The 16,271-nt window shown below is 49.5% G+C and overlaps 25 non-coding genes across 25 annotated transcripts; 13 read left to right on the top strand and 12 right to left on the bottom strand.

Moving 5' to 3' along the window:
* Positions 1 to 435: 435 nt before the first annotated feature.
* Positions 436 to 508, top strand: trnar-acg (transfer RNA arginine (anticodon ACG)). Its single transcript has one exon. It is a non-coding gene; the product is annotated as a tRNA-Arg (tRNA).
* Positions 509 to 776: 268 nt separating this feature from the next.
* On the bottom strand, positions 777 to 848 carry trnae-cuc (transfer RNA glutamic acid (anticodon CUC)). The gene has a single exon. It is a non-coding gene; the product is annotated as a tRNA-Glu (tRNA).
* A 92-nt stretch (positions 849 to 940) lies between these two features.
* Positions 941 to 1,014, bottom strand: trnam-cau (transfer RNA methionine (anticodon CAU)). The gene has a single exon. It is a non-coding gene; the product is annotated as a tRNA-Met (tRNA).
* Positions 1,015 to 2,136: 1,122 nt separating this feature from the next.
* On the top strand, positions 2,137 to 2,219 carry trnal-uag (transfer RNA leucine (anticodon UAG)). Its single transcript has one exon. It is a non-coding gene; the product is annotated as a tRNA-Leu (tRNA).
* A 786-nt stretch (positions 2,220 to 3,005) lies between these two features.
* On the top strand, positions 3,006 to 3,078 carry trnar-acg (transfer RNA arginine (anticodon ACG)). The gene has a single exon. It is a non-coding gene; the product is annotated as a tRNA-Arg (tRNA).
* Positions 3,079 to 3,346: 268 nt separating this feature from the next.
* Positions 3,347 to 3,418, bottom strand: trnae-cuc (transfer RNA glutamic acid (anticodon CUC)). The gene has a single exon. It is a non-coding gene; the product is annotated as a tRNA-Glu (tRNA).
* Positions 3,419 to 3,510: 92 nt separating this feature from the next.
* trnam-cau (transfer RNA methionine (anticodon CAU)) lies at positions 3,511 to 3,584 on the bottom strand. Its single transcript has one exon. It is a non-coding gene; the product is annotated as a tRNA-Met (tRNA).
* Positions 3,585 to 4,708: 1,124 nt separating this feature from the next.
* On the top strand, positions 4,709 to 4,791 carry trnal-cag (transfer RNA leucine (anticodon CAG)). The gene has a single exon. It is a non-coding gene; the product is annotated as a tRNA-Leu (tRNA).
* A 786-nt stretch (positions 4,792 to 5,577) lies between these two features.
* trnar-acg (transfer RNA arginine (anticodon ACG)) lies at positions 5,578 to 5,650 on the top strand. Its single transcript has one exon. It is a non-coding gene; the product is annotated as a tRNA-Arg (tRNA).
* A 259-nt stretch (positions 5,651 to 5,909) lies between these two features.
* Positions 5,910 to 5,981, bottom strand: trnae-cuc (transfer RNA glutamic acid (anticodon CUC)). The gene has a single exon. It is a non-coding gene; the product is annotated as a tRNA-Glu (tRNA).
* A 92-nt stretch (positions 5,982 to 6,073) lies between these two features.
* trnam-cau (transfer RNA methionine (anticodon CAU)) lies at positions 6,074 to 6,147 on the bottom strand. The gene has a single exon. It is a non-coding gene; the product is annotated as a tRNA-Met (tRNA).
* A 1,124-nt stretch (positions 6,148 to 7,271) lies between these two features.
* trnal-cag (transfer RNA leucine (anticodon CAG)) lies at positions 7,272 to 7,354 on the top strand. The gene has a single exon. It is a non-coding gene; the product is annotated as a tRNA-Leu (tRNA).
* Positions 7,355 to 8,140: 786 nt separating this feature from the next.
* On the top strand, positions 8,141 to 8,213 carry trnar-acg (transfer RNA arginine (anticodon ACG)). Its single transcript has one exon. It is a non-coding gene; the product is annotated as a tRNA-Arg (tRNA).
* Positions 8,214 to 8,481: 268 nt separating this feature from the next.
* On the bottom strand, positions 8,482 to 8,553 carry trnae-cuc (transfer RNA glutamic acid (anticodon CUC)). Its single transcript has one exon. It is a non-coding gene; the product is annotated as a tRNA-Glu (tRNA).
* A 92-nt stretch (positions 8,554 to 8,645) lies between these two features.
* Positions 8,646 to 8,719, bottom strand: trnam-cau (transfer RNA methionine (anticodon CAU)). The gene has a single exon. It is a non-coding gene; the product is annotated as a tRNA-Met (tRNA).
* A 1,124-nt stretch (positions 8,720 to 9,843) lies between these two features.
* Positions 9,844 to 9,926, top strand: trnal-cag (transfer RNA leucine (anticodon CAG)). The gene has a single exon. It is a non-coding gene; the product is annotated as a tRNA-Leu (tRNA).
* A 786-nt stretch (positions 9,927 to 10,712) lies between these two features.
* Positions 10,713 to 10,785, top strand: trnar-acg (transfer RNA arginine (anticodon ACG)). Its single transcript has one exon. It is a non-coding gene; the product is annotated as a tRNA-Arg (tRNA).
* A 259-nt stretch (positions 10,786 to 11,044) lies between these two features.
* On the bottom strand, positions 11,045 to 11,116 carry trnae-cuc (transfer RNA glutamic acid (anticodon CUC)). The gene has a single exon. It is a non-coding gene; the product is annotated as a tRNA-Glu (tRNA).
* Positions 11,117 to 11,208: 92 nt separating this feature from the next.
* trnam-cau (transfer RNA methionine (anticodon CAU)) lies at positions 11,209 to 11,282 on the bottom strand. The gene has a single exon. It is a non-coding gene; the product is annotated as a tRNA-Met (tRNA).
* A 1,124-nt stretch (positions 11,283 to 12,406) lies between these two features.
* On the top strand, positions 12,407 to 12,489 carry trnal-cag (transfer RNA leucine (anticodon CAG)). The gene has a single exon. It is a non-coding gene; the product is annotated as a tRNA-Leu (tRNA).
* Positions 12,490 to 13,275: 786 nt separating this feature from the next.
* Positions 13,276 to 13,348, top strand: trnar-acg (transfer RNA arginine (anticodon ACG)). Its single transcript has one exon. It is a non-coding gene; the product is annotated as a tRNA-Arg (tRNA).
* Positions 13,349 to 13,607: 259 nt separating this feature from the next.
* trnae-cuc (transfer RNA glutamic acid (anticodon CUC)) lies at positions 13,608 to 13,679 on the bottom strand. Its single transcript has one exon. It is a non-coding gene; the product is annotated as a tRNA-Glu (tRNA).
* A 1,290-nt stretch (positions 13,680 to 14,969) lies between these two features.
* On the top strand, positions 14,970 to 15,052 carry trnal-cag (transfer RNA leucine (anticodon CAG)). The gene has a single exon. It is a non-coding gene; the product is annotated as a tRNA-Leu (tRNA).
* A 786-nt stretch (positions 15,053 to 15,838) lies between these two features.
* Positions 15,839 to 15,911, top strand: trnar-acg (transfer RNA arginine (anticodon ACG)). The gene has a single exon. It is a non-coding gene; the product is annotated as a tRNA-Arg (tRNA).
* A 259-nt stretch (positions 15,912 to 16,170) lies between these two features.
* trnae-cuc (transfer RNA glutamic acid (anticodon CUC)) lies at positions 16,171 to 16,242 on the bottom strand. The gene has a single exon. It is a non-coding gene; the product is annotated as a tRNA-Glu (tRNA).
* Positions 16,243 to 16,271: the final 29 nt, after the last annotated feature.

The raw sequence follows: 16,271 nt of genomic DNA, 5'->3' as shown, positions 1-16,271 counted from the left end.
AGTGCATTCAGTCCTGAAAAGGAATTGGATTGTCATTAAGCAGCCTGGCGGCCGTGGGAAAGAAGCTCAGGCGATGCCGGGATTTTGCAGTTCTCGGGAGCCGAAGCCTTCTACCTGAAAGGAGCAGCTGAAACATGGTACAGCCTGGATGAGATGGGTCAGACATAATTTTTCTTGCCCTTCTCACAGCCCTGATGTTGTGAAGGGATTCCAGAGAAGGTAGAGAGGTGTTGATCACTCTCTCTGCCGAGCGGATCACCCGCTGCAGCTTGGCCTTGTCCTTGGCTGCTGCAGCAGGGAACCATGTAATTATTGATTGTGTAATAATGGATTTAATGATGGCAGAGTAAAACCGGATTAATATTTAATAATGAAGTTTGGCAGCTGGCCTCCAGAATCCAGCTGTCTTCTCCAAGCATGACTTCCCAGGTTGTTGGGCCAGTGGCGCAATGGATAACGCGTCTGACTACGGATCAGAAGATTCTAGGTTCGACTCCTGGCTGGCTCGATCCTGTTTTTACTCCTTCCTCCCACAAGTTGGGTGTCTGCTGTCCTGCGTCAACATGCCTCAGTAGAGCAGAGGACGCACACCAGGCTCTGATTGCTCAGATGGCGGAGCGCAGGACTGCAGGCAGGCAATTTAGCCGTCCAATCTTAGGTCGATGGGCCGGAGGCAGTGAAGCTTTGCCTCTTGGAGGTGCTGCGATCCTTGCCTTCGAAGCCAGCATTGCGCATAACCCGGCCGGTGAAAAAGGCAAGCGCACGTCAAAAGAGCGTTCCCTGACCGGGAATCGAACCCGGGCCGCGGCGGTGAGAGCGCCGAATCCTAGCCACTAGACCACCAGGGAGGACACGCTGGCCTTCAGGCCGTGGACGCGTGGCACACTGTGCGGAAGGAAAACGGGGCTAAAGGCTCAAACTAGTCGACAAACGGGCACCCTGCCCCGTGTGAGGCTCGAACTCACGACCTTCAGATTATGAGACTGACACGCTGCCTAACTGCGCCAACGAGGCACGCCCAGACCGACGGCTCCTGGGTGGCCCCTTGTGTCTGGTTGCGTGGCATTTTGTGCGCCACCAGCGAGGAAACTCCTGCGAGGAGAGCACGACTGGGCTTCTTGCACTCTGGCTACCCACACTGAGGACCTTCTCGTTCTTAATTTGTTACACGTACAGAAACAACTTTAAGGAGACACAGAGGGGCTATGTCATGCCCAGGATTCCTATCGTCTTTTAAATGGTGTCGAGAATGGCACGCCTGCCGTTGCTGGACGATCTTGGCGCACATGCTCTCAGGCTAGATAAAACCCATTATAAATAAACACTTACATTTGACACATTTGACACAGCTGACATATTAATGGAATAACGTTACATATCCACAATGCAAAGTCCCAGTTGTTCAGTGATCACGTGTTTGGCTCGTCTTTAGCCTCATTATCTAGTAGAAAAACTTAAATTGTGCTAAAGTTGAAAGACTGTCCTATGTAAGTTGGTGACGTGTTCCACGTATTAGAGTCTGATAAAGAAAAAGCTTTGCGGCCATTGCCTGTGGCAGTAAACTGTACTTCGCACTCACCTCTTGAAGAATCTCTTGTTTGCCTTGTGTGCTCGAGACACAATGCTACCGGTTCTTTTAAGGATGTCGCCGCCGTATGGTTAACTGTTGTCTACATTAGAAGGCAACTGCGAACCATAAAAAGGCCCTGAGACGTACAGAGATGGCGCTTTTTCGCTAAATTGCAATGCCGGCGTCCATCCGCATTTGATCAAGTATTTTCATTGCGCGTTCAAGTAGAACGAGCAGGGTCTGAGAATGGCGATTCCTTTTTGTGACCCTGTTCTAAAACAGTATGATCAAGGGGGAAAGGATCATTGAATGCAAAACCACTTTGACAGCATCCGTTACAGGGCATATGGAGACGGGCTGGGTGTGCTTTTGGCAAATGAAAGGCTTCGGGCACATTGTTCCTCATTTCGAAAAATCCACATTCGTCACTATTTCAAGGCGTTTGTAAAGAAATAAATAAGAATTAAAGATGAGCTGCATGAAGGCAATAAAATCGTGAGTCATTCCAAAAGCTACACCGGCACATTCGCTGAGGAGCGCAATCGACTCGCCCGGACCATGGGTTGGTCAGGATGGCCGAGCGGTCTAAGGCGCTGCGTTTAGGTCGCAGTCTCCTCTGGAGGCGTGTGTTCGAATCCCACTTCTGACATTCTCTTGCCTTTGTTGTAGCCACCCGTGCTGTGTATCGCGCTTTCTTCCGAGGGAGCGTCCTTTTCAAAGACGCCAGGAGACAGGCACGCGGGGGATGACCCGGTTTCCCATTCTGGTAGAGATGAAGGTTCAAGGTTCAATTTATTGCAATATAGTGTCAAACACAATTGGAATTCTTTACATCCAGTCACGCATGGATGTAATGTGGCAAACGAAACATTAAGACAGAACAAGATATGACAATACACAGTCATATGAAAGGTGAATGGAAGGTGCTAAGAGTAATAATGATACTTACACTAATACTGAATGATAAAAGTAGGAGTAATAGAAACAATAAAGTGCAAACAGTGCATTCAGTCCTGAAAAGGAATTGAATTGTCATTAAGCAGCCTGGCGGCCGTGGGAAAGAAGCTCAGGCGATGCCGGGATTTTGCAGTTCTCGGGAGCCGAAGCCTTCTACCTGAAAGGAGCAGCTGAAACATGGTACAGCCTGGATGAGATGGGTCAGACATAATTTTTCTTGCCCTTCTCACAGCCCTGATGTTGTGAAGGGATTCCAGAGAAGGTAGAGAGGTGTTGATCACTCTCTCTGCCGAGCGGATCACCCGCTGCAGCTTGGCCTTGTCCTTGGCTGCTGCAGCAGGGAACCATGTAATTATTGATTGTGTAATAATGGATTTAATGATGGCAGAGTAAAACCGGATTAATATTTAATAATGAAGTTTGGCAGCTGGCCTCCAGAATCCAGCTGTCTTCTCCAAGCATGACTTCCCAGAGTGTTGGGCCAGTGGCGCAATGGATAACGCGTCTGACTACGGATCAGAAGATTCTAGGTTCGACTCCTGGCTGGCTCGATCCTGTTTTTACTCCTTCCTCCCACAAGTTGGGTGTCTGCTGTCCTGCGTCAACATGCCTCAGTAGAGCAGAGGACGCACACCAGGCTCTGATTGCTCAGATGGCGGAGCGCAGGACTGCAGGCAGGCAATTTAGCCGTCCAACCTTAGGTAGATGGGCCGGAGGCAGTGAAGCTTTGCCTCTTGGAGGTGCTGCGATCCTTGCCTTCGAAGCCAGCATTGCGCATAACCCGGCCGGTGAAAAAGGCAAGCGCACGTCAAAAGAGCGTTCCCTGACCGGGAATCGAACCCGGGCCGCGGCGGTGAGAGCGCCGAATCCTAGCCACTAGACCACCAGGGAGGACACGCTGGCCTTCAGGCCTTGGACGCGTGGCACACTGTGCGGAAGGAAAACGGGGCTAAAGGCTCAAACTAGTCGACAAAAGGGCACCCTGCCCCGTGTGAGGCTCGAACTCACGACCTTCAGATTATGAGACTGACGCGCTGCCTAACTGCGCCAACGAGGCACGCCCAGACCGACGGCTCCTGGGTGGCCCCTTGTGTCTGGTTGCGTGGCATTTTGTGCGCCACCAGCGAGGAAACTCCTGCGAGGAGAGCACGACTGGGCTTCTTGCACTCTGGCTACCCACACTGAGGACCTTCTCGTTCTTAATTTGTTACACGTACAGAAACAACTTCAAGGAGACACAGAGGGGCTATGTCATGCCCAGGATTCCTATCGTCTTTTAAATGGTGTCGAGAATGGCACGCCTGCCGTTGCTGGACGATCTTGGCGCACATGCTCTCAGGCTAGATAAAACCCATTATAAATAAACACTTACATTTGACACATTTGACACAGCTGACAGATTAATGGAATAACGTTACATATCCACAATGCAAAGTCCCAGTTGTTCAGTGATCACGTGTTTGGCTCGTCTTTAGCCTCATTATCTAGTAGAAAAACTTAAATTGTGCTAAAGTTGAAAGACTGTCCTATGTAAGTTGGTGACGTGTTCCACGTATTAGAGTCTGTTAAAGAAAAAGCTCTGCGGCCATTGCCTGTGGCAGTAAACTGTACTTCGCACTCACCTCTTGAAGAATCTCTTGTTTGCCTTGTGTGCTCGAGACACAATGCCACCGGTTCTTTTAAGGATGTCGCCGCCGTATGGTTAACTGTTGTCTACATTAGAAGGCAACTGCGAACCATAAAAAGGCCCTGAGACGTACAGAGATGGCGCTTTTTCGCTAAATTGCAATGCCGGCGTCCATCCGCATTTGATCAAGTATTTTCATTGCGCGTTCAAGTAGAACGAGCAGGGTCTGAGAATGGCGATTCCTTTTTGTGACCCTGTTCTAAAACAGTATGATCAAGGGGGAAAGGATCATTGAATGCAAAACCACTTTGACAGCATCTGTTACAGGGCATATGGAGACGGGCTGGGTGTGCTTTTGGCAAATGAAAGGCTTCGGGCACATTGTTCCTCATTTAGAAAAATCCACATTCGTCACTATTTCAAGGCGTTTGTAAAGAAATAAATAAGAATTAAAGATAAGCTGCATGAAGGCAATAAAATCGTGAGTCATTCCAAAAGCTACACCGGCACATTCGCTGAGGAGCGCTATCGACTCGCCCAGGCCAGTTGGGTTGGTCAGGATGGCCGAGCGGTCTAAGGCGCTGCGTTCAGGTCGCAGTCTCCTCTGGAGGCGTGGGTTCGAATCCCACTTCTGACATTCTCTTACCTTTGTTGTAGCCACCCGTGCTGTGTATCGCGCTTTCTTCCGAGGGAGCGTCCTTTTCAAAGACGCCAGGAGACAGGCACGCGGGGGATGACCCGGTTTCCCATTTTGGTAGAGATGAAGGTTCAAGGTTCAATTTATTGCAATATAGTGTCAAACACAATTGGAATTCTTTACATCCAGTCACGCATGGATGTAATGTGGCAAACGAAACATTAAGACAGAACAAGATATGACAATACACAGTCATATGGAAGGTGAATGGAAGGTGCTAAGAGTAATAATGATACTTACACTAATACTGAATGATAAAAGTAGGAGTAATAGAAACAATAAAGTGCAAACAGTGCATTCAGTCCTGAAAAGGAATTGGATTGTCATTAAGCAGCCTGGCGGCCGTGGGAAAGAAGCTCAGGCGATGCCGGGATTTTGCAGTTCTCGGGAGCCGAAGCCTTCTACCTGAAAGGAGCAGCTGAAACATGGTACAGCCTGGATGAGATGGGTCAGGCATAATTTTTCTTGCCCTTCTCACAGCCCTGATGTTGTGAAGGGATTCCAGAGAAGGTAGAGAGGTGTTGATCACTCTCTCTGCCGAGCGGATCACCCGCTGCAGCTTGGCCTTGTCCTTGGCTGCTGCAGCAGGGAACCATGTAATTATTGATTGTGTAATAATGGATTTAATGATGGCAGAGTAAAACCGGATTAATATTTAATAATGAAGTTTGGCAGCTGGCCTCCAGAATCCAGCTGTCTTCTCCAAGCATGACTTCCCAGGTTGTTGGGCCAGTGGCGCAATGGATAACGCGTCTGACTACGGATCAGAAGATTCTAGGTTCGACTCCTGGCTGGCTCGATCCTGTTTTTACTCCTTCCTCCCACAAGTTGGGTGTCTGCTGTCCTGCGTCAACATGCCTCAGTAGAGCAGAGGACGGACACCAGGCTCTGATTGCGGAGCGCAGGACTGCAGGCAGGCAATTTAGCCGTCCAACCTTAGGTCGATGGGCCGGAGGCAGTGAAGCTTTGCCTCTTGGAGGTGCTGCGATCCTTGCCTTCGAAGCCAGCATTGCGCATAACCCGGCCGGTGAAAAAGGCAAGCGCACGTCAAAAGAGCGTTCCCTGACCGGGAATCGAACCCGGGCCGCGGCGGTGAGAGCGCCGAATCCTAGCCACTAGACCACCAGGGAGGACACGCTGGCCTTCAGGCCGTGGACGCGTGGCACACTGTGCGGAAGGAAAACGGGGCTAAAGGCTCAAACTAGTCGACAAAAGGGCACCCTGCCCCGTGTGAGGCTCGAACTCACGACCTTCAGATTATGAGACTGACGCGCTGCCTAACTGCGCCAACGAGGCACGCCCAGACCGACGGCTCCTGGGTGGCCCCTTTTGTCTGGTTGCGTGGCATTTTGTGCGCCACCAGCGAGGAAACTCCTACGAGGAGAGCACGACTGGGCTTCTTGCACTCTGGCTACCCACACTGAGGACCTTCTCGTTCTTAATTTGTTACACGTACAGAAACAACTTCAAGGAGACACAGAGGGGCTATGTCATGCCCAGGATTCCTATCGTCTTTTAAATGGTGTCGAGAATGGCACGCCTGCCGTTGCTGGACGATCTTGGCGCACATGCTCTCAGGCTAGATAAAACCCATTATAAATAAACACTTACATTTGACACATTTGACACAGCTGACAGATTAATGGAATAACGTTACATATCCACAATGGAAAGTCCCAGTTGTTCAGTGATCACGTATTTGGCTCGTCTTTAGCCTCATTATCTAGTAGAAAAACTTAAATTGTGCTAAAGTTGAAAGACTGTCCTATGTAAGTTGGTGACGTGTTCCACGTATTAGAGTCTGTTAAAGAAAAAGCTCTGCGGCCATTGCCTGTGGCAGTAAACTGTACTTCGCACTCACCTCTTGAAGAATCTCTTGTTTGCCTTGTGTGCTCGAGACACAATGCCACCGGTTCTTTTAAGGATGTCGCCGCCGTATGGTTAACTGTTGTCTACATTAGAAGGCAACTGCGAACCATAAAAAGGCCCTGAGACGTACAGAGATGGCGCTTTTTCGCTAAATTGCAATGCCGGCGTCCATCCGCATTTGATTAAGTATTTTCGTTGCGCGTTCAAGTAGAACGAGCAGGGTCTGAGAATGGCGATTCCTTTTTGTGACCCTGTTCTAAAACAGTATGATCAAGGGGGAAAGGATCATTGAATGCAAAACCACTTTGACAGCATCCGTTACAGGGCATATGGAGACGGGCTGGGTGTGCTTTTGGCAAATGAAAGGCTTCGGGCACATTGTTCCTCATTTCGAAAAATCCACATTCGTCACTATTTCAAGGCGTTTGTAAAGAAATAAATAAGAATTAAAGATGAGCTGCATGAAGGCAATAAAATCGTGAGTCATTCCAAAAGCTACACCGGCACATTCGCTGAGGAGCGCAATCGACTCGCCCGGGCCAATTGGGTTGGTCAGGATGGCCGAGCGGTCTAAGGCGCTGCGTTCAGGTCGCAGTCTCCTCTGGAGGCGTGGGTTCGAATCCCACTTCTGACATTCTCTTGCCTTTGTTGTAGCCACCCGTGCTGTGCATCGCGCTTTCTTCCGAGGGAGCGTCCTTTTCAAAGACGCCAGGAGACAGGCACGCGGGGGATGACCCGGTTTCCCATTCTGGTAGAGATGAAGGTTCAAGGTTCAATTTATTGCAATATAGTGTCAAACACAATTGGAATTCTTTACATCCAGTCACGCATGGATGTAATGTGGCAAACGAAACATTAAGACAGAACAAGATATGACAATACACAGTCATATGGAAGGTGAATGGAAGGTGCTAAGAGTAATAATGATACTTACACTAATACTGAATGATAAAAGTAGGAGTAATAGAAACAATAAAGTGCAAACAGTGCATTCAGTCCTGAAAAGGAATTGAATTGTCATTAAGCAGCCTGGCGGCCGTGGGAAAGAAGCTCAGGCGATGCCGGGATTTTGCAGTTCTCGGGAGCCGAAGCCTTCTACCTGAAAGGAGCAGCTGAAACATGGTACAGCCTGGATGAGATGGGTCAGACATAATTTTTCTTGCCCTTCTCACAGCCCTGATGTTGTGAAGGGATTCCAGAGAAGGTAGAGAGGTGTTGATCACTCTCTCTGCCGAGCGGATCACCCGCTGCAGCTTGGCCTTGTCCTTGGCTGCTGCAGCAGGGAACCATGTAATTATTGATTGTGTAATAATGGATTTAATGATGGCAGAGTAAAACCGGATTAATATTTAATAATGAAGTTTGGCAGCTGGCCTCCAGAATCCAGCTGTCTTCTCCAAGCATGACTTCCCAGGTTGTTGGGCCAGTGGCGCAATGGATAACGCGTCTGACTACGGATCAGAAGATTCTAGGTTCGACTCCTGGCTGGCTCGATCCTGTTTTTACTCCTTCCTCCCACAAGTTGGGTGTCTGCTGTCCTGCGTCAACATGCCTCAGTAGAGCAGAGGACGCACACCAGGCTCTGATTGCTCAGATGGCGGAGCGCAGGACTGCAGGCAGGCAATTTAGCCGTCCAACCTTAGGTCGATGGGCCGGAGGCAGTGAAGCTTTGCCTCTTGGAGGTGCTGCGATCCTTGCCTTCGAAGCCAGCATTGCGCATAACCCGGCCGGTGAAAAAGGCAAGCGCACGTCAAAAGAGCGTTCCCTGACCGGGAATCGAACCCGGGCCGCGGCGGTGAGAGCGCCGAATCCTAGCCACTAGACCACCAGGGAGGACACGCTGGCCTTCAGGCCGTGGACGCGTGGCACACTGTGCGGAAGGAAAACGGGGCTAAAGGCTCAAACTAGTCGACAAAAGGGCACCCTGCCCCGTGTGAGGCTCGAACTCACGACCTTCAGATTATGAGACTGACGCGCTGCCTAACTGCGCCAACGAGGCACGCCCAGACCAACGGCTCCTGGGTGGCCCCTTTTGTCTGGTTGCGTGGCATTTTGTGCGCCACCAGCGAGGAAACTCCTACGAGGAGAGCACGACTGGGCTTCTTGCACTCTGGCTACCCACACTGAGGACCTTTTCGTTCTTAATTTGTTACACGTACAGAAACAACTTCAAGGAGACACAGAGGGGCTATGTCATGCCCAGGATTCCTATCGTCTTTTAAATGGTGTCGAGAATGGCACGCCTGCCGTTGCTGGACGATCTTGGCGCACATGCTCTCAGGCTAGATAAAACCCATTATAAATAAACACTTACATTTGACACATTTGACACAGCTGACAGATTAATGGAATAACGTTACATATCCACAATGGAAAGTCCCAGTTGTTCAGTGATCACGTATTTGGCTCGTCTTTAGCCTCATTATCTAGTAGAAAAACTTAAATTGTGCTAAAGTTGAAAGACTGTCCTATGTAAGTTGGTGACGTGTTCCACGTATTAGAGTCTGTTAAAGAAAAAGCTCTGCGGCCATTGCCTGTGGTAGTAAACTGTACTTCGCACTCACCTCTTGAAGAATCTCTTGTTTGCCTTGTGTGCTCGAGACACAATGCCACCGGTTCTTTTAAGGATGTCGCCGCCGTATGGTTAACTGTTGTCTACATTAGAAGGCAACTGCGAACCATAAAAAGGCCCTGAGACGTACAGAGATGGCGCTTTTTCGCTAAATTGCAATGCCGGCGTCCATCCGCATTTGATCAAGTATTTTCATTGCGCGTTCAAGTAGAACGAGCAGGGTCTGAGAATGGCGATTCCTTTTTGTGACCCTGTTCTAAAACAGTATGATCAAGGGGGAAAGGATCATTGAATGCAAAACCACTTTGACAGCATCTGTTACAGGGCATATGGAGACGGGCTGGGTGTGCTTTTGGCAAATGAAAGGCTTCGGGCACATTGTTCCTCATTTAGAAAAATCCACATTCGTCACTATTTCAAGGCGTTTGTAAAGAAATAAATAAGAATTAAAGATAAGCTGCATGAAGGCAATAAAATCGTGAGTCATTCCAAAAGCTACACCGGCACATTCGCTGAGGAGCGCTATCGACTCGCCCAGGCCAGTTGGGTTGGTCAGGATGGCCGAGCGGTCTAAGGCGCTGCGTTCAGGTCGCAGTCTCCTCTGGAGGCGTGGGTTCGAATCCCACTTCTGACATTCTCTTACCTTTGTTGTAGCCACCCGTGCTGTGTATCGCGCTTTCTTCCGAGGGAGCGTCCTTTTCAAAGACGCCAGGAGACAGGCACGCGGGGGATGACCCGGTTTCCCATTTTGGTAGAGATGAAGGTTCAAGGTTCAATTTATTGCAATATAGTGTCAAACACAATTGGAATTCTTTACATCCAGTCACGCATGGATGTAATGTGGCAAACGAAACATTAAGACAGAACAAGATATGACAATACACAGTCATATGGAAGGTGAATGGAAGGTGCTAAGAGTAATAATGATACTTACACTAATACTGAATGATAAAAGTAGGAGTAATAGAAACAATAAAGTGCAAACAGTGCATTCAGTCCTGAAAAGGAATTGGATTGTCATTAAGCAGCCTGGCGGCCGTGGGAAAGAAGCTCAGGCGATGCCGGGATTTTGCAGTTCTCGGGAGCCGAAGCCTTCTACCTGAAAGGAGCAGCTGAAACATGGTACAGCCTGGATGAGATGGGTCAGACATAATTTTTCTTGCCCTTCTCACAGCCCTGATGTTGTGAAGGGATTCCAGAGAAGGTAGAGAGGTGTTGATCACTCTCTCTGCCGAGCGGATCACCCGCTGCAGCTTGGCCTTGTCCTTGGCTGCTGCAGCAGGGAACCATGTAATTATTGATTGTGTAATAATGGATTTAATGATGGCAGAGTAAAACCGGATTAATATTTAATAATGAAGTTTGGCAGCTGGCCTCCAGAATCCAGCTGTCTTCTCCAAGCATGACTTCCCAGGTTGTTGGGCCAGTGGCGCAATGGATAACGCGTCTGACTACGGATCAGAAGATTCTAGGTTCGACTCCTGGCTGGCTCGATCCTGTTTTTACTCCTTCCTCCCACAAGTTGGGTGTCTGCTGTCCTGCGTCAACATGCCTCAGTAGAGCAGAGGACGGACACCAGGCTCTGATTGCGGAGCGCAGGACTGCAGGCAGGCAATTTAGCCGTCCAACCTTAGGTCGATGGGCCGGAGGCAGTGAAGCTTTGCCTCTTGGAGGTGCTGCGATCCTTGCCTTCGAAGCCAGCATTGCGCATAACCCGGCCGGTGAAAAAGGCAAGCGCACGTCAAAAGAGCGTTCCCTGACCGGGAATCGAACCCGGGCCGCGGCGGTGAGAGCGCCGAATCCTAGCCACTAGACCACCAGGGAGGACACGCTGGCCTTCAGGCCGTGGACGCGTGGCACACTGTGCGGAAGGAAAACGGGGCTAAAGGCTCAAACTAGTCGACAAAAGGGCACCCTGCCCCGTGTGAGGCTCGAACTCACGACCTTCAGATTATGAGACTGACGCGCTGCCTAACTGCGCCAACGAGGCACGCCCAGACCGACGGCTCCTGGGTGGCCCCTTTTGTCTGGTTGCGTGGCATTTTGTGCGCCACCAGCGAGGAAACTCCTACGAGGAGAGCACGACTGGGCTTCTTGTACTCTGGCTACCCACACTGAGGACCTTCTCGTTCTTAATTTGTTACACGTACAGAAACAACTTCAAGGAGACACAGAGGGGCTATGTCATGCCCAGGATTCCTATCGTCTTTTAAATGGTGTCGAGAATGGCACGCCTGCCGTTGCTGGACGATCTTGGCGCACATGCTCTCAGGCTAGATAAAACCCATTATAAATAAACACTTACATTTGACACATTTGACACAGCTGACAGATTAATGGAATAACGTTACATATCCACAATGGAAAGTCCCAGTTGTTCAGTGATCACGTATTTGGCTCGTCTTTAGCCTCATTATCTAGTAGAAAAACTTAAATTGTGCTAAAGTTGAAAGACTGTCCTATGTAAGTTGGTGACGTGTTCCACGTATTAGAGTCTGTTAAAGAAAAAGCTCTGCGGCCATTGCCTGTGGCAGTAAACTGTACTTCGCACTCACCTCTTGAAGAATCTCTTGTTTGCCTTGTGTGCTCGAGACACAATGCCACCGGTTCTTTTAAGGATGTCGCCGCCGTATGGTTAACTGTTGTCTACATTAGAAGGCAACTGCGAACCATAAAAAGGCCCTGAGACGTACAGAGATGGCGCTTTTTCGCTAAATTGCAATGCCGGCGTCCATCCGCATTTGATCAAGTATTTTCATTGCGCGTTCAAGTAGAACGAGCAGGGTCTGAGAATGGCGATTCCTTTTTGTGACCCTGTTCTAAAACAGTATGATCAAGGGGGAAAGGATCATTGAATGCAAAACCACTTTGACAGCATCCGTTACAGGGCATATGGAGACGGGCTGGGTGTGCTTTTGGCAAATGAAAGGCTTTGGGCACATTGTTCCTCATTTCGAAAAATCCACATTCGTCACTATTTCAAGGCGTTTGTAAAGAAATAAATAAGAATTAAAGATGAGCTGCATGAAGGCAATAAAATCGTGAGTCATTCCAAAAGCTACACCGGCACATTCGCTGAGGAGCGCAATCGACTCGCCCAGGCCAGTTGGGTTGGTCAGGATGGCCGAGCGGTCTAAGGCGCTGCGTTCAGGTCGCAGTCTCCTCTGGAGGCGTGGGTTCGAATCCCACTTCTGACATTCTCTTGCCTTTGTTGTAGCCACCCGTGCTGTGTATCGCGCTTTCTTCCGAGGGAGCGTCCTTTTCAAAGACGCCAGGAGACAGGCACGCGGGGGATGACCCGGTTTCCCATTCTGGTAGAGATGAAGGTTCAAGGTTCAATTTATTGCAATATAGTGTCAAACACAATTGGAATTCTTTACATCCAGTCACGCATGGATGTAATGTGGCAAACGAAACATTAAGACAGAACAAGATATGACAATACACAGTCATATGGAAGGTGAATGGAAGGTGCTAAGAGTAATAATGATACTTACACTAATACTGAATGATAAAAGTAGGAGTAATAGAAACAATAAAGTGCAAACAGTGCATTCAGTCCTGAAAAGGAATTGAATTGTCATTAAGCAGCCTGGCGGCCGTGGGAAAGAAGCTCAGGCGATGCCGGGATTTTGCAGTTCTCGGGAGCCGAAGCCTTCTACCTGAAAGGAGCAGCTGAAACATGGTACAGCCTGGATGAGATGGGTCAGACATAATTTTTCTTGCCCTTCTCACAGCCCTGATGTTGTGAAGGGATTCCAGAGAAGGTAGAGAGGTGTTGATCACTCTCTCTGCCGAGCGGATCACCCGCTGCAGCTTGGCCTTGTCCTTGGCTGCTGCAGCAGGGAACCATGTAATTATTGATTGTGTAATAATGGATTTAATGATGGCAGAGTAAAACCGGATTAATATTTAATAATGAAGTTTGGCAGCTGGCCTCCAGAATCCAGCTGTCTTCTCCAAGCATGACTTCCCAGGTTGTTGGGCCAGTGGCGCAATGGATAACGCGTCTGACTACGGATCAGAAGATTCTAGGTTCGACTCCTGGCTGGCTCGATCCTGTTTTTACTCCTTCCTCCCACAAGTTGGGTGTCTGCTGTCCTGCGTCAACATGCCTCAGTAGAGCAGAGGATGCACACCAGGCTCTGATTGCGGAGCGCAGGACTGCAGGCAGGCAATTTAGCCGTCCAACCTTAGGTCGATGGGCCGGAGGCAGTGAAGCTTTGCCTCTTGGAGGTGCTGCGATCCTTGCCTTCGAAGCCAGCATTGCGCATAACCCGGCCGGTGAAAAAGGCAAGCGCACGTCAAAAGAGCGTTCCCTGACCGGGAATCGAACCCGGGCCGCGGCGGTGAGAGCGCCGAATCCTAGCCACTAGACCACCAGGGAGGACACGCTGGCCTTCAGGCCGTGGACGCGTGGCACACTGTGCGGAAGGAAAACGGGGCTAAAGGCTCAAACTAGTCGACAAAATGGCACCCTGCCCCGTGTGAGGCTCGAACTCACGACTTTCAGATTATGAGACTGACGCGCTGCCTAACTGCGCCAACGAGGCACGCCCAGACCGACGGCTCCTGGGTGGCCCCTTTTGTCTGGTTGCGTGGCATTTTGTGCGCCACCAGCGAGGAAACTCCTACGAGGAGAGCACGACTGGGCTTCTTGCACTATGGCTACCCACACTGAGGACCTTCTCGTTCTTAATTTGTTACACGTACAGAAACAACTTCAAGGAGACACAGAGGGGCTATGTCATGCCCAGGATTCCTATCGTCTTTTAAATGGTGTCGAGAATGGCACGCCTGCCGTTGCTGGACGATCTTGGCGCACATGCTCTCAGGCTAGATAAAACCCATTATAAATAAACACTTACATTTGACACATTTGACACAGCTGACAGATTAATGGAATAACGTTACATATCCACAATGGAAAGTCCCAGTTGTTCAGTGATCACGTATTTGGCTCGTCTTTAGCCTCATTATCTAGTAGAAAAACTTAAATTGTGCTAAAGTTGAAAGACTGTCCTATGTAAGTTGGTGACGTGTTCCACGTATTAGAGTCTGTTAAAGAAAAAGCTCTGCGGCCATTGCCTGTGGCAGTAAACTGTACTTCGCACTCACCTCTTGAAGAATCTCTTGTTTGCCTTGTGTGCTCGAGACACAATGCCACCGGTTCTTTTAAGGATGTCGCCGCCGTATGGTTAACTGTTGTCTACATTAGAAGGCAACTGCGAACCATAAAAAGGCCCTGAGACGTACAGAGATGGCGCTTTTTCGCTAAATTGCAATGCCGGCGTCCATCCGCATTTGATCAAGTATTTTCATTGCGCGTTCAAGTAGAACGAGCAGGGTCTGAGAATGGCGATTCCTTTTTGTGACCCTGTTCTAAAACAGTATGATCAAGGGGGAAAGGATCATTGAATGCAAAACCACTTTGACAGCATCCGTTACAGGGCATATGGAGACGGGCTGGGTGTGCTTTTGGCAAATGAAAGGCTTCGGGCACATTGTTCCTCATTTCGAAAAATCCACATTCGTCACTATTTCAAGGCGTTTGTAAAGAAATAAATAAGAATTAAAGATGAGCTGCATGAAGGCAATAAAATCGTGAGTCATTCCAAAAGCTACACCGGCACATTCGCTGAGGAGCGCAATCGACTCGCCCGGGCCAGTTGGGTTGGTCAGGATGGCCGAGCGGTCTAAGGCGCTGCGTTCAGGTCGCAGTCTCCTCTGGAGGCGTGGGTTCGAATCCCACTTCTGACATTCTCTTGCCTTTGTTGTAGCCACCCGTGCTGTGTATCGCGCTTTCTTCCGAGGGAGCGTCCTTTTCAAAGACGCCAGGAGACAGGCACGCGGGGGATGACCCGGTTTCCCATTCTGGTAGAGATGAAGGTTCAAGGTTCAATTTATTGCAATATAGTGTCAAACACAATTGGAATTCTTTACATCCAGTCACGCATGGATGTAATGTGTCAAACGAAACATTAAGACAGAACAAGATATGACAATACACAGTCATATGGAAGGTGAATGGAAGGTGCTAAGAGTAATAATGATACTTACACTAATACTGAATGATAAAAGTAGGAGTAATAGAAACAATAAAGTGCAAACAGTGCATTCAGTCCTGAAAAGGAATTGAATTGTCATTAAGCAGCCTGGCGGCCGTGGGAAAGAAGCTCAGGCGATGCCGGGATTTTGCAGTTCTCGGGAGCCGAAGCCTTCTACCTGAAAGGAGCAGCTGAAACATGGTACAGCCTGGATGAGATGGGTCAGACATAATTTTTCTTGCCCTTCTCACAGCCCTGATGTTGTGAAGGGATTCCAGAGAAGGTAGAGAGGTGTTGATCACTCTCTCTGCCGAGCGGATCACCCGCTGCAGCTTGGCCTTGTCCTTGGCTGCTGCAGCAGGGAACCATGTAATTATTGATTGTGTAATAATGGATTTAATGATGGCAGAGTAAAACCGGATTAATATTTAATAATGAAGTTTGGCAGCTGGCCTCCAGAATCCAGCTGTCTTCTCCAAGCATGACTTCCCAGGTTGTTGGGCCAGTGGCGCAATGGATAACGCGTCTGACTACGGATCAGAAGATTCTAGGTTCGACTCCTGGCTGGCTCGATCCTGTTTTTACTCCTTCCTCCCACAAGTTGGGTGTCTGCTGTCCTGCGTCAACATGCCTCAGTAGAGCAGAGGACGCACACCAGGCTCTGATTGCGGAGCGCAGGACTGCAGGCAGGCAATTTAGCCGTCCAACCTTAGGTCGATGGGCCGGAGGCAGTGAAGCTTTGCCTCTTGGAGGTGCTGCGATCCTTGCCTTCGAAGCCAGCATTGCGCATAACCCGGCCGGTGAAAAAGGCAAGCGCACGTCAAAAGAGCGTTCCCTGACCGGGAATCGAACCCGGGCCGCGGCGGTGAGAGCGCCGAATCCTAGCCACTAGACCACCAGGGATGACACGCTGGCCTTCAGGCCGTGGACGC

This window comes from Misgurnus anguillicaudatus, chromosome 10 (genome assembly GCF_027580225.2).
Source record: "Misgurnus anguillicaudatus chromosome 10, ASM2758022v2, whole genome shotgun sequence".
Lineage (NCBI taxonomy): Eukaryota > Metazoa > Chordata > Actinopteri > Cypriniformes > Cobitidae > Misgurnus > Misgurnus anguillicaudatus.
Note: the sequence above shows the minus strand (reverse complement) of the source record. Positions and strands in the feature narration are given on the sequence as shown.